The sequence below is a fragment of the Idiotropiscis lumnitzeri genome, chromosome 9, assembly GCF_059441095.1.
Source record: "Idiotropiscis lumnitzeri isolate Australia: NSW breed Sydney's pygmy pipehorse chromosome 9, RoL_Ilum_1.0, whole genome shotgun sequence".
Lineage (NCBI taxonomy): Eukaryota > Metazoa > Chordata > Actinopteri > Syngnathiformes > Syngnathidae > Idiotropiscis > Idiotropiscis lumnitzeri.
The window spans coordinates 7,363,088-7,376,312 of record NC_142399.1 but is presented as its reverse complement, the minus strand read 5'-3'; the positions used below and the strand labels follow the sequence as shown (position 1 = coordinate 7,376,312).

The window sequence follows — 13,225 nt, the reverse complement described above, 5'->3', positions numbered from 1 at the left end:
TTCCCCATTCCAAGAGGGGTGTGTAAACTTTTTATAGGCATTGTGTACGCCGGCGAGTATTGTTTTATGATCTGTTTGTATGTGTTGCTGAAGCAGTTAGTTGAAGGTTTATAAAGTAATTTCCCTCAAATCTATGCTAATCTCCGTTAGCCCGTCTATGGCGTTTCGCATTATGCGTTCGCAGGAAGCTCACAGGCTATCGTAAATGAAATTATATGGTTTGGTTTAGCATTTTGCCGTTTAAGTACACATAAACATTTGTGACACTCTTGCCGGATGTGTCAGTTTTACGATAAACTTCAACTTAGAAGGACAACTAAACAACTTGTTCTTATTTGGAGAACGGTGCATAGAATAACTTTAAAAAGTGTTTTAAGTTTAAACGTGTTTAAAAACCCGCATCGAACTATAAAAAAAAAAAAAAAAAAATTTCTCCATGGTCCCTCAGTAAACGGGTTCAATGTGATGCAAAAAGTTGGAATAAACGCCTCCCCTACAAAAATGCCGATGAGCCGCCATCGATCTGGCTTTTACGCTGTGTAAACCCGTGTATCTCTATGAAGACATCTTGAAGCCATACGTGACTTTGTGTTCGACCACGTATGTGTGTGTATTGTTGTCGTTGCCGTGGGCGTGCTGGCTTGCTCGCTGTTTCCATGTCAATATTTGCCGGAACGATGGTCATGCTTCATAATCGGCTCCCTCCATCAAATGGTGGCTAAAGGCCCCCAACTCGGTCAGGTAACAGGCGGTGTTGGGGGGGGGGGGGCAGTCAGCTGATGAATACTACATCCCCCGCCCCGAGAGGAAAGAAGTGGATGAAATAAAGACAGACAAGATCTCTATTGATTGAAATGATCGAAGACTTACAGGATCAGGTCGCATTTTAAATAAAGGGTTACAATTCCATTAGTGATCGCAGCAGCCACACACGCAAACAGCAATAAAATTCCAGGATTGGGTGGCGAAAAGTCATTACAGCTCAACGGCAACTTTTTGCGTCCAATCAAGCGCAACATAAAAACTGTAGCTGGAGCATGGACAAAAAAAAAAAGAATACAAAAAAAAAAAAAAAAAAAAAGCAAATGCATAGACGCAGCACTGGGATTTCAAGCTGCGCAAAGTCAAGTGCTCAATTTTCTCCCCACTCTGCGGCGATACCAGAGAAGCTCAATCATACCGGGACAGTAATATGAATCAAGGACAGCTCACTCACTCTCAATTGCGGCCCAGGCCTAACTGGGACCCCACGTAAAGCGCAAACTGGCTTCTCAATTCAAATGGGAGAGTCAGTCGGACTTTCCAGCACGTCTGGAGCCTGATAGATTACCTGGCGCTGTAAGGACAAAGGGAATGAAGATGACTACTCTGCCAAAGCTGGCTACAGATGAGACATGCACGGCTGAATGACCATCGCGCACCTCGCCCATTTGTCTACGTGTTCAAGCTTTGCACAAGCCATGACAAAGGAGTCCCCGCACTTCACTATTGACGTATAGTCTCCGCTTATGGATGCCGGAATATCTACTTTTCAACTCTCATTTGCAGTCTGACTTAAACATACATCAAGTGGAAACGCCATTAAAGCGCCAACCCATTTCAGGTATTTACGACACATGGGTCCATAAATCAACTTTTGAGTCTTTCAAGATTCTCTGAAAAGTGAAACAATATGAAAGTTGAAGTGGATGTAGTAATCACAGACTATACTGACCTGCGTTCCGTTTGTAACTAATTTTCACTCATTCACTCAGGAACATAGAGTGGTCCCTTGACTTTGATGTTTTCAATCATTTGCTTTGTGTTGCGAGCGGAAAATTGAAACAGCTTCAAATTGGCCACCGTTGTCATGAAGTAAAAAAGAAAAAGAAAATTGAGCAATGAAGCTATTGTAATTTAGAACAAGTACAAATGCCTCAACAGTACAAACACTTCCCAACGAACCCTAACGTTAGCTTAATTGCTAGTGTTCAAGCTACATTAAGGAATAATTGTGTTCTACCTGTTTTTGTTTGAATTGTGGTAAATACCATTTACAAAAAGAAAACTATCTGATCATTTTAGTGTACTTGTAGTTCTAAGTATTTCACACGACAACTATGAAACCTTACATTAGCATTGATGCTAACATAAAGCAGAAACAGAAGGTCACATTTGTGTCGTACACACTACAAGTCACAAGTCAGTGTAGCATCAAAATGAATTTATTTTAAGGTACAACACCATCCTCTTATTGCTTTAAGGCATATCATTTTGGAAGTCAGCCATTTTTCCTTTTTATTCATACAAGAAATTTATACAACAAACCTGAACATTAGCCCCAATGCTAGCGCTAAAGCTGGCATGAGGAAAAATGCAATGTCTACTTTTGTGTGCTATTTGCTTTTGTTTGCTTTGTGGCAAATTCAAGTAACTCTTTCTAATCATTAGCATGCAGCAACTTGTAGTTTGAATAAGTACAGCACACAAATATGAGTTCTAATATGAACGCCAATGCGAGTGTCAGACCAAGTTGTTTCCAGGCTGGTCAGCAAACTGTTACAGACTTCTAGGAAAAGTGACATTAAAGCCAGATAATACTTTACAAAGCTCCGAACTCTAAGACTAACAAGTTAAACGGCTAGCTAATATAAATAGCTAGCTAGCCCAGTGCTCGTGCTAAAGCCAATGTAAGGATAATTTGCCTCTTCGGTACATTTAATTTACTCTGTGATCAATGCAAACCAAAAAAAAAAAAAAAAATCCAATTATTGATGAACATTTTCAAATTATGTAAGGCAAGAGTTTTCAGTAATTATCTTAAGGTGTTTAGAAACAAATCTCTGCCTTCACTTTTCAAGGTCTTGAAGGTACAATTGTACATTTTGTTGCTTTAAGCACCTCATTTTGCAATCCATCGACTTTTTTTTTTTATGCAGCCGGGCATGCCGTTCCTCCGAGATTAGCCTCCGTGTTCTGGAGGCCGGGTTCACTTGTATCTGAGCCACGCTCGTATATTACAATGCAGCTCAAGTGGCAGCAGCGGTAAGTCATTCTTTTCTCTTCCATTCCGCCTCTGCATATTCCGCAAAGCCCCCACTGCTCCGCACTTAGAAGGTCACCCCTTTCATCAGCTATTCTATTTGCATTCCAAATCGTACGTACATGAAAAATGTGCCACCGGCTTCCAGCGGCTTGCGGGCCCCCATTCGCAGGCAGATTAGATAGAATTTGCCGTAGCAACCTTATGCGCGCTAACCTTTGCAGATGGCCTCGCTATTGTGGGAAAAATGGATTGCCTAATAAACCATATCATCCGACATATTTGCCGCTTGGCCGACTAAATAGAGGCTGTGTTTTTTGAGCAAATTCCCTTTGTCAAATTTGTCAGCGTTCGTGCTGCCGTTTTGGGTTTGGGCCACAAAGAGGAGGAGGCGAGATCCGTAGTGTCAGGTTAAAGCGGTGGCCAATTTGAAGAAGAGACCATTTTTCCACAAGATGTATTATATCGTTTTGTTTTTTTTTTCCTTGTCAGGAGGGGGCATTTGTTTGTCATGTTCCTCTTCTGTCCAGACTGTTAGATGTGCAATGATGGATCATAGCTCCAACTGAGACAAATAAATAGCTTGTTTGTTGCTACATTTGCATATATAACGCTGCGTTAGTTCACTTTATTGTTCAACAAATATTCGACAAACAAAAAATGCCGGGCTATAGACTAATTACTTAACAAATTTAAGTACCACCTTAACTTAATTTTCATGCGTATTAAATTTGTTTTACCCACTTCAATTAATTTAGATGCTTTTAATTAGTTCCAATGCATTTCTGAGAACACGGATAAAGACAGAAAATCGTTTTGGTCAATTTGGAAGACTCTTGGTTGTAAATATTGAACACATTTGATATTTAAGATTGTTGGCACCGACTTGTATTGAACCCTATAATAGGGACCAATCAACTCTTAACACATCTCAGACATTAGGATTATCATCTAGGCCGAAAAAAAAACAAAAACAAAAAAAAAAAACATAAGATAATCAGGCATTTAAATTCCTTGGTCAGAAAAACAGCCTGATTGTCTTGTCTATGTGTGAACCCGGCCTTAAAGTAGTGGTGAAACTCCTCTTCGTTTAGGTCTGTTTGAATGTATGCCCCCGGTGACCTAGTCACACACACTAAAATAATTCTTTAAATTCCATTTAATTATGTTGGAATACGTCTTTAGAAAGTACAACATAAAAAATAAGTTTTCTGTGTTTTGGCGATAGCGGAATGGATTAATTGCATTTGCATTAATTTCAACGGGAAAAGAAGATGCGAGACAATTCCAAAAATTGGAACAAAATCCTGTTCCCTTTGCATCCGTATTTATCAATGCACTCAGAGAAGAAACAAAGCAACTGTCAAAGCTCACAAAGATCCCAAATCACCCCCCCCCCCCCCCCCCCAACACTAAAATGTAATTTCGCCACTCAGCCCTAATTCATGGCTCCCAGAAAAACCTCTTTCATCAAACTTTGCATATGAGCAGCCAAGTGATGCACAGCCTCTTAACGGCATGCTTTGCCTCCTTTGGAGAGTCGGCCAACCAATCCATCTTCCTGAGTGCGCTCGCAGCCGAGGAGTGGGCAACCGTTGCTCCCGTCAGCGAGCTCCTGCGGGAGATGGATTGGTGCTCCATCGCCCACCTCCGGTCCGGTACCGGCCCAGTGGCACAATCTGGACCTTAGGCAGCAGGAGCCTGTGGGAGACTGGGGGAAGAGGGGGGGTTGCTGCGGTCCATTCAGTCATGCCCGGATACAGGAGCTGGACCTCCTGTTTGTGCAACCGAGTGTAGGGTGCCCGAGCCACGTTGGACAGTAAGGTGAGACGTAACCAAGTACAAACACCTTGTTATTGTACTTAAGAACATTTTCCAGGTATCAGTACTTTACTTGAGTGATCGGTCTGAGAATTGAGATTTTGATTCAATGATATCTTGGGCTCTTCAAAATCAGAAAGGGGGCAGCGACGTGAGCCAGGAAGCAATAAGTAAGTTTTCATCAAGAGAATTAGTTGATGCTGGCGTTTAATTTTGAGGCAAACAAATTGGGCAAGCCTACAAACCACAAGCTTCTTGCATTAAAAAAAAAAAAAAATGGTTCAATCTGAAAAACTAATGTTTTGCTAACAGTTCACAAGGTTAGCAAAGTTGTCTCAAGCACTTGAATAACACGTGATTTCTCTTCTCAGTATCAGCACTATAAAAGAGGAAATGAGAGGAACTATTTGGTGTGCAGCTTTATTCACTCTGCCAAGTTACAGAAAGCGTATTGTATAAAATAATAAAAATGCATTCAGACTTTTCTATTCAGGACACAAAGTCTATACTTTTTAACTTTAACTTAATGGGGAAGTCAACCTGCAAAATTTCTTGACTACAATATGATTTACGTCCCCCACACCACCTCACCCACTGGTGAAAACACGGCATTCTGATTGCTACTGTGTTTGTGGAATCTGAGTTGAGTAGTAAAATTCTGTTTTTGTCCATTTTATGGGGCGGCCATTTTGTCACTTACTGTCGACTGAAAATGACATCACAATTGCTCAGAGTTCAGGTAACAACCAATCATGGCTCAGCTTGAGAAAACAGGTAAGAACAAAATGGCCGCCCCCAGAGCGGGTAAAAAACAAGGGTATTTTGCTGCTTATCTTCTATTTCCCAAATATAATATTAATCAGAACGTCATGTTTAGACTAGAGGAGGCGCATGGACAAATTGTTGAAAAGAACATTTTGGGGTGACTTCCCCTTTAAGTACACAGACTGAATCAGTAATTCTTCAGCGTGGATTTCAAAGGACAAAGTACAAACCCTGCAATGAAGGAAACAAACAGTCGGCATCCAAATGAGAAAAATAAATCACATAAAAGCTAGCAAAATAATATAAGAAAAAGGGTTCCGCAAATCTTCTGAACTCTGTACTTCTACTTAAGTACAGAGTCGGAGTATTCCCTTATCTTGCACATGAAGTGATGATCAGCCAGAGAAAAGCAAACTTGCTGTATTAAGCGCGGCAAATTCATCTACTGTTTGACGGGACGCAAACCTCAATTCAATGAGAGCATCCAACCTTCAGACGGCGGGACAATTTGGTCCATTCAACCTCCAGAAAGTTCCTTTTAGTTCAAGTCGAGGTTCTGCGCTCCCGCACTGGTTTACAGGAGCAATAACTCACGATATGCAAAACATCCCTTGTAAAATGTCACTTTGTGTTTGTAATTACTTCCGACCTAATAAGCACAATCTCTGAGTTATGGCATCCAGGCCTTTATAACCTTGGTCAGCCTCGTAAGAACGTGTCAGGAATATTCTAGCTATTTAAACTACTGAAAACATTTTTTTTTTTTTTTTAGGTTCACCGTTTTAACAAATGTCCGCCCCATATTTCCACCATCTCACTCCATATTAGCGCTGTCACTCATTCCGTCTTGTTAATGTCAGGGTGGGCCGCGCCACTGGATGACAAGGCAAAGAAGGAGAGAGCGGTGCGGTGTGTTTGGTTACATTCTATAAAGGCTATCGTGTGTCCTGCACGTCTAATGCAGCCACGGAATCTTGATCAAGAGGAAAAGAAAAGCTTGCATGTGTGTGCGTGGGTGTGGGAGGTGGGAAATCATAGAAGGGAAAAGTGGCTGGACATCTTATTAGGTACACTTGCACAACGTCAGGTTTGTGAAATGCAGGTTACAATAAGAGTGCAGCTGCGACGTCAGATGGATATTTGTTTTGCATTTTCCCATTCAAGTCAACTATTTTTGTCCATAAAGTAGTGTGTAAAGTCCCCGGTGGGCTTTATTTCTTTAACTGCAGATGAAGCAGTCAATCATATTGCGGGGGGGCGGCGTGTCCTGGCCAGAAATTGACGGATATTTATTTCACTGTTCATCAATTCATGTGTACGTGCGTCCTAGTGTGTTGTAGCGTATGACAGTGGACGACTTTAAGCACTGATTGCCTGTCTACGTTAGTTGCTGCACCTTTTGTGTTCAAATATTGTTAAAACAGCCACATTGACGCTAATGAATGCCAATGTTATCATTAAGCCTTGGCTACTTGTTTGTTTGAGTAGAGAATGTGCAGTTCTCTTTGTTTTAAGTTTAATTAGTAAAAATAAATAGTTGCAGTAAAAAAATAAAATAAAATAAAATAAAAAAATCATTCAGCTTAACTCAAATATTAATGGCACCTATGTTTATTGGACAATATACTGATTTGAATTTTTTTCACATCTGCTGAATCAAACTGCAAGAAACCACTGAAGGAATCATAAGAGGATGTGAAGGTGTACCAAATATTTGGTCCGGTCAATGCATTTCCATTGATAAATGACATTTTACTTCCAATCCAGCCAGTGGGCTCTCATTGACGTGTTTGATCATTTTCATTTAGGGCCGCTTCCTGCCATACAAGTGGCCCATCTCCGCTCCTACGGGCCCATTGAAGGCCACATCCATAACCTGTCATCTGATATTTCATTCCCATACGGGCGCCGTGAACCTAAGATGGAATCGATACACAGACACACAGGCCTTCTGTGTTATTACAAGGAGCGGGGGGCGGCAATGTCTGCTCAGCTTCCCGCGCCGTTACACAGTTCAGGCTTCCAATTAACCTGAGCGGATCTCCACGCCAATCACGGCGGGTGCCTCTATCGACAAGCCGCATGAAAAGAATAATGTTGTTAGGGTGATGTAGCTCACGCTAGGAGGGCCACTGTGCTACCATTGAAGCCCGCCACCGAGCCTCCAAACACCCACACGCTCCCCCTCCTCGCTTCCCCCGCCCATGCTGACAGGGATGAGTGTGGAAGTCATTTATCACATCCTCTCTGGTCACTGAGGGGCCAAACGGGGCTGCATGCCTCTCGCGGCTCGTCTTTGCTTCATTGAAGGAAATAAAATTATAAATCTGAATACGTCAGATTTGGGAAAACAAAGGCGAGAAATGCGGCAGAAAGTGTGATATGTACGAGGAGATGGGCGGATCAGAATCAGAATCAGAAATCCCTTTATTGTCAAGTGTGCAACGAGATTAGATGCTTACTAAAAAAGGTATTCGGCCAGGTTTCTGCTACTCACTCGTTTCTAATATATTTTTTCTGAATGATGAAAACCAGAATATTAGATTAAAAAAGAAAAAAAAAAAAAAAAGAAAACTGTTCCACAAAGATTGGGGATAGTTCAGAATAAAAAAAAAAATAATTTTATGGAAGCAGTACAGCCCAAAAGAATTGCTACTAAATGAAGCAAATAGACCCTTTGTTTTTTGTGTATTTGAACATCCTATTCAATAAACGACAACTGTGGCTAGACTAACCCACGTGCCTTGAACGCCCTTCTTTTTTAACTTAGTTAACCATTAACTCACTAAATGAGTTAATGGACCCCATTACATACCCAATGTAAGGCTATCACAAATGGAGTCGAATTGTGCACTTGGGTGACATTTTCTTTCTTTTGGCATTTTCATAGACTGGAGCAGTTCGAAATACATGCTTGCGCCGTTGTGGGCGTGAACAGAGCTGACTTGATTCATGGCTAATCAAAGCAGCTCCTCTCTTTCCCTTTAAATTCAGCGCTGGAGAGGAGCGTGGTCTATATCGGGAGACCGCTTTCCACCTTTGATCATGCATCTGTGTGTAACGACAACCCACCGGCCCCCATGATTCAGCAGGTTTAATACACGCTGATGTCATATTTATGAATGAAATATGATGATATCCAACACTCATATCAATGGAGCGCATAATCTTTCGGCCTGAAACTGGTTCAAATGCACTTAAATCATATCACACGACTTGCCCACAACTTAGACCTGCTTTTAATTGGTCTGAAATCTAGTCTTCTCTCTGTCACCAAATTATCATGTGAGCCGGGGATGTGAACTCCAACATTGCTTTCCACAGTGCAGTCTGACAAATTCCCAAACTAGAATTGCCTCGACATGAAAACAATGATGTGCTAGATTTTATACCAAGCGCATGCACGCCTTTCTCTCAAAATAGGGCCCATTATAAAGTATTTCCTATTCAGTTAAAGGTTTTAATATTGTTGTAATTATTCTTAATTTAAAACATCTCAATTTTGGTGTAGAAAAATGAGTCGAGTTTTGGATAGCGGTCAAACATTTGTACCACTGTATTACAGGAACAAAATATATTATGATATGAAATGACATTGTGAGTTACACCAACCCCCAATATAAACATAAAAACAATTGCAAAGTGTCACAATACACACGACAATGACACGCACATGATAACAAAAACCATTCTCTTCTCACACAAGCGTGTTTATTGTTTGCATGCAGCGACATCTGTTTTATAAATCCTCCCAAAAATAGATAAGTTGGAACCCGCCGGACCGGGTGACGAGAGATCGATCCCTCCCCCCCGCCCCCTCCTTCCGTGTCACGCGACGAGAGACAACATACAAATTGAGACTGTATCTAAGCTTCACCAGCACTCAAGTGTGGCCTATAGGAAGATTTCAGCAGTGATTGAGAGCGTGTTTCGATGCTCAGGGCCAAACTCTACAAGCATTGTTACATCTACAAGGCCAACGCGGTGACACAGTGCCTGCACGCACTCACACGAGCACTCTTTCTCGGGTATTGCCCCCACTGGCGACTCGGATATCGATTATTTTGCAAGCAAACTCAGTTCAAGGAGCACGATCATTAAGACAAATGTAGTTCCTCTCAATGACAAACGCATGAGAGACTGCAAATTCTCGGGCACTTTGAGACTTTAGATGAGCATCTCGTAGGAATGAACTACATAGAAACAGAAAACAGTACATTTACACAAAGAAAAGAGAATATTTTTATTATCACTATTATTGGTATTATTATTATTAGTAGTAGTAATAATAGTAGTATTGTAAAAAAAACATTTGAAATTTGATTGAACCAAATCCATATCCAATTGCAAACCATGAGATACATATCCAAAGGTCTTTCATTGGAGGCACACGTACCACTATTATATATATATAGATATATTACATGTTGTATATAAAATGTTTTCAAGTGACCAGAAGTGTCGCGTTTCCTTTTGATTAATCACCTAACTCAAATGACAAAAATAAATAAGTAAGTAAATTAAAAAAATATGGTTGAATTATTCCACTGCGTGGCATGTGCATGATGTACATTAATGCAAACGCTCGGCGATGATCAATTTTTCCTGTTTAGCGGCAGACAAAGCTCCGACTTGAGGATGTCGTTTCAGATTTAATGTGTCCTCCATACCTTTACAACTTTCCATTTGTTATGTTTGGCCATCCCATTAGTTGCCATTTATTATCATTAGCGTGATAGAAGCATCTTCCTCGCCGAAGCAGGCGAGAGGGGGGAAAAAAATGTACATTTTCACATTAGACAGAGCTTCACTGGTGCGTCAGATTAATGTTGCTTTCACAAAAGCAGAAAAGGTAGGCGGAACGTCAACTTCACCAGCAAACTATCACATTATCTTGTCTGCTTATTTATTTGTTCATTCTCTTGACGGTCGTAGATAATCTTTTTTCCCTTATCATATCATGCTTAGCGCCTCTTTGCTCCCGACTGACTATTAAAAAATGTAATTGATGAACGTTACGCAGACCTGAACGGTCCAATGAGAGCCAAAACGGGAGCTGTGTCAAAAACCCAGCATGTAGAAATATAACACAGCACAAAAATACGTCAAAAAAATATTATTATATTCATTGACGGTTGTGGATGTGCTAATTTGTGCACCTAGCTGCGTATGCTTCCAGATCTTTGTTAATATCTGAAAGAACTGATGTAATTGGACGATTATGGCGAAACGTTATCTCAGTACTGTTAATGTATTCATTTTTTTTATCATAAAATGTTCTTACCTTAACTATAATCTTGCCATGCATTTGAGCCAAAGGTACAATCCGGGTGGATTAGTGCACTTTCAAACCCTTGTTGTGCAAAACGAAAGTTGCTATCATTACACTTGCTCTTGTCGCTGCTGCTTCTTCGTTGTCTTATTCTTTTTCTTCTGTCATATTCTTCTTCTCTCCTTCTTCTTCTTTTAAGCCCACGAAGAAGAAGCGCTATCGTCAGAAGCAGAGACATTTAATCTCTTACGTTCACGATTTTTATACCATACAGTGCTAATTTTCTTTCTTTTAAAAATGTGTAACAAATACCATGTACCAAAAAGTTTTTTGTGGCGTTGGAATGGATTAATGAGATTTCAACTGTTGTTTTACATGACAGATTGAACTAAGAAGACTTGAGAAATGTATGTTTATTGCATATTTAATATTTTTTTCTGAAAAAGAGTTTTAAAATAATGTAGTAATTAAATCTAATGGTTGGGTGACTTTTGAAGCTTTTTGTTTCAGCTTCAGAGCCCCTTCAAAACATCCCACGAGCCAACTTGAGCGCTTTCACTGACTAATAGAAATGTTTGGGGAAAAAAGTTGAACGCAGTAAGTGGTTTTTTTTTTTTCCCCTTTTTTTTAACATCCCGCTGTTATCATATCATAAATAATGTAGATTAATGGCCAGAGTCAAAACCACTGAGGATAATCCGTGTGGAATACATCACTGTCACGGCTCACTGTTGAATATTGCATTTACACCGGGAGCATTTTTAATCACGGCAGGCTCCACATGTTAATTATGACTATGAATAAAAAATAAAAATGCAAGTGAGAAATGGCAAATAATTTAGACTTTTGCAGAGTTCCATGGACTTTGAGGTGTGGACTCTTTCCAGGCTGAGACTCATGGAGCATCGGTATTGGTTTGATTGCTTAAAATGTAAAAACAAACAAACAAACCAAAAAAAAGCTATTTTTTAAAAATCATTCAAAGGGGGAGATAATTATGAACAGGTCGAAATTAGCAGTGAATGTGCGCACAAAACCTTCCGACCTCTGTTAGTAAGAAAAAAAAAGAGGTCAGGAAAGGCCTACGAGAACAACTGAACTTTATTTGGTGTTAATCAGAGGCACTATAAATGTGTCAGGTGTGTGCAGACTCCCATTTAACAAGAGTTTGAATGTGATTTTTGTTCATTCTGCACACAGCCACATCACATCCACACTTATAAGAGGGTGTGCACACTTGTGCAAATATATATATAATGAGGAAAAATATATACCATTACAACTTTATTCTTACTACATTTTAATATTATTCTGGAAAAATATTTCAGACTCTTACACAGTGAGCAAATAAATCCATATTTTTTCTTGTAATGTTATATATTTTTTTAATTCCTAAACTTATGCCTTCATTATGGTACAATTATTTTTTTCCCCACCCCTTATTCCATATTTAAATATTTATTATTTATAGCTATATTTATTCATAAGAAAAATGTAGGAATATTTTTTTCGTACTATGATGACACTAAATAAAATAAAACATTGTACAATATTACAACTTTATTCTTACTGCATTCAAAATTTACCCTTGTAAAAGTTCTCACTAGTACAACAATTCAGCGAACCAGCAGAATTCCTACGGTGGCCAAGTGGAACAACTGTCTCTTATCTGTCCCTAGAGGAATAAAATTTGATCAGTTAATACGTAGCACTTGACTAGTAGTCCTAATGTTGTACAGAAGTCAACAAGGGTGAAGTTTGCCACACTCGTAACATTTTTACTTCACTAGTTGCCAAAATTGGACCTACTAACGTGCGGAAATGAATGAGCAATTTAGTCTTCCCCGTGACAGCAAAGACGACACTAGTGCTGACTTGCGCTTGCGAGGAGGCCCTCCCTTCAACGTTGCAAATGAGTATTGATGTGTGGCCCTGCCGTTATTAATATATTGATGGCGCTTGTCAGCAACATTACAAATAACATTGTTTTAATCCATATTGATACATTAGCGCAGGTAATTGATGGAAATCCAATGAAACTCCCTAATTTTCTTCCCTTAGACGCTATTTATCCACCATCTGCTCCATTCAGAGCTCCCCCGGGGAGAGTCGTGATGGTTTGAAATCACTGCTGATGAGATTCCGTCGTACTTAGCCCACGTTTAGGTTGAGTTCCGTAAGACACACTAGTTTGCCGTTCAAACCAAGCATGCACAGTTTCAAGATTCCCATCATGACCAAGATTTTGCTCGATTTAATCCACGCTGTTAAATTGAATTTTCATGTTCGTAGATGTGGGCCAAAAAACCTCAATGTACACCGACTTTGTAGCAACTAGAATAACA

At 40.0% G+C, this 13,225-nt stretch overlaps 1 long non-coding RNA gene across 1 annotated transcript in view; it reads right to left on the bottom strand.

Moving 5' to 3' along the window:
• LOC148330057 (uncharacterized) overlaps window positions 1–11,032 on the bottom strand; it is an 88,773-nt gene extending 77,741 nt beyond the window's left edge. The window contains exon 1 of the long non-coding RNA XR_015844998.1: window positions 10,893–11,032. This is a non-coding gene — a long non-coding RNA (uncharacterized LOC148330057). The remainder of the gene's footprint in view (window positions 1–10,892) is intronic.
• Window positions 11,033–13,225: the final 2,193 nt, after the last annotated feature.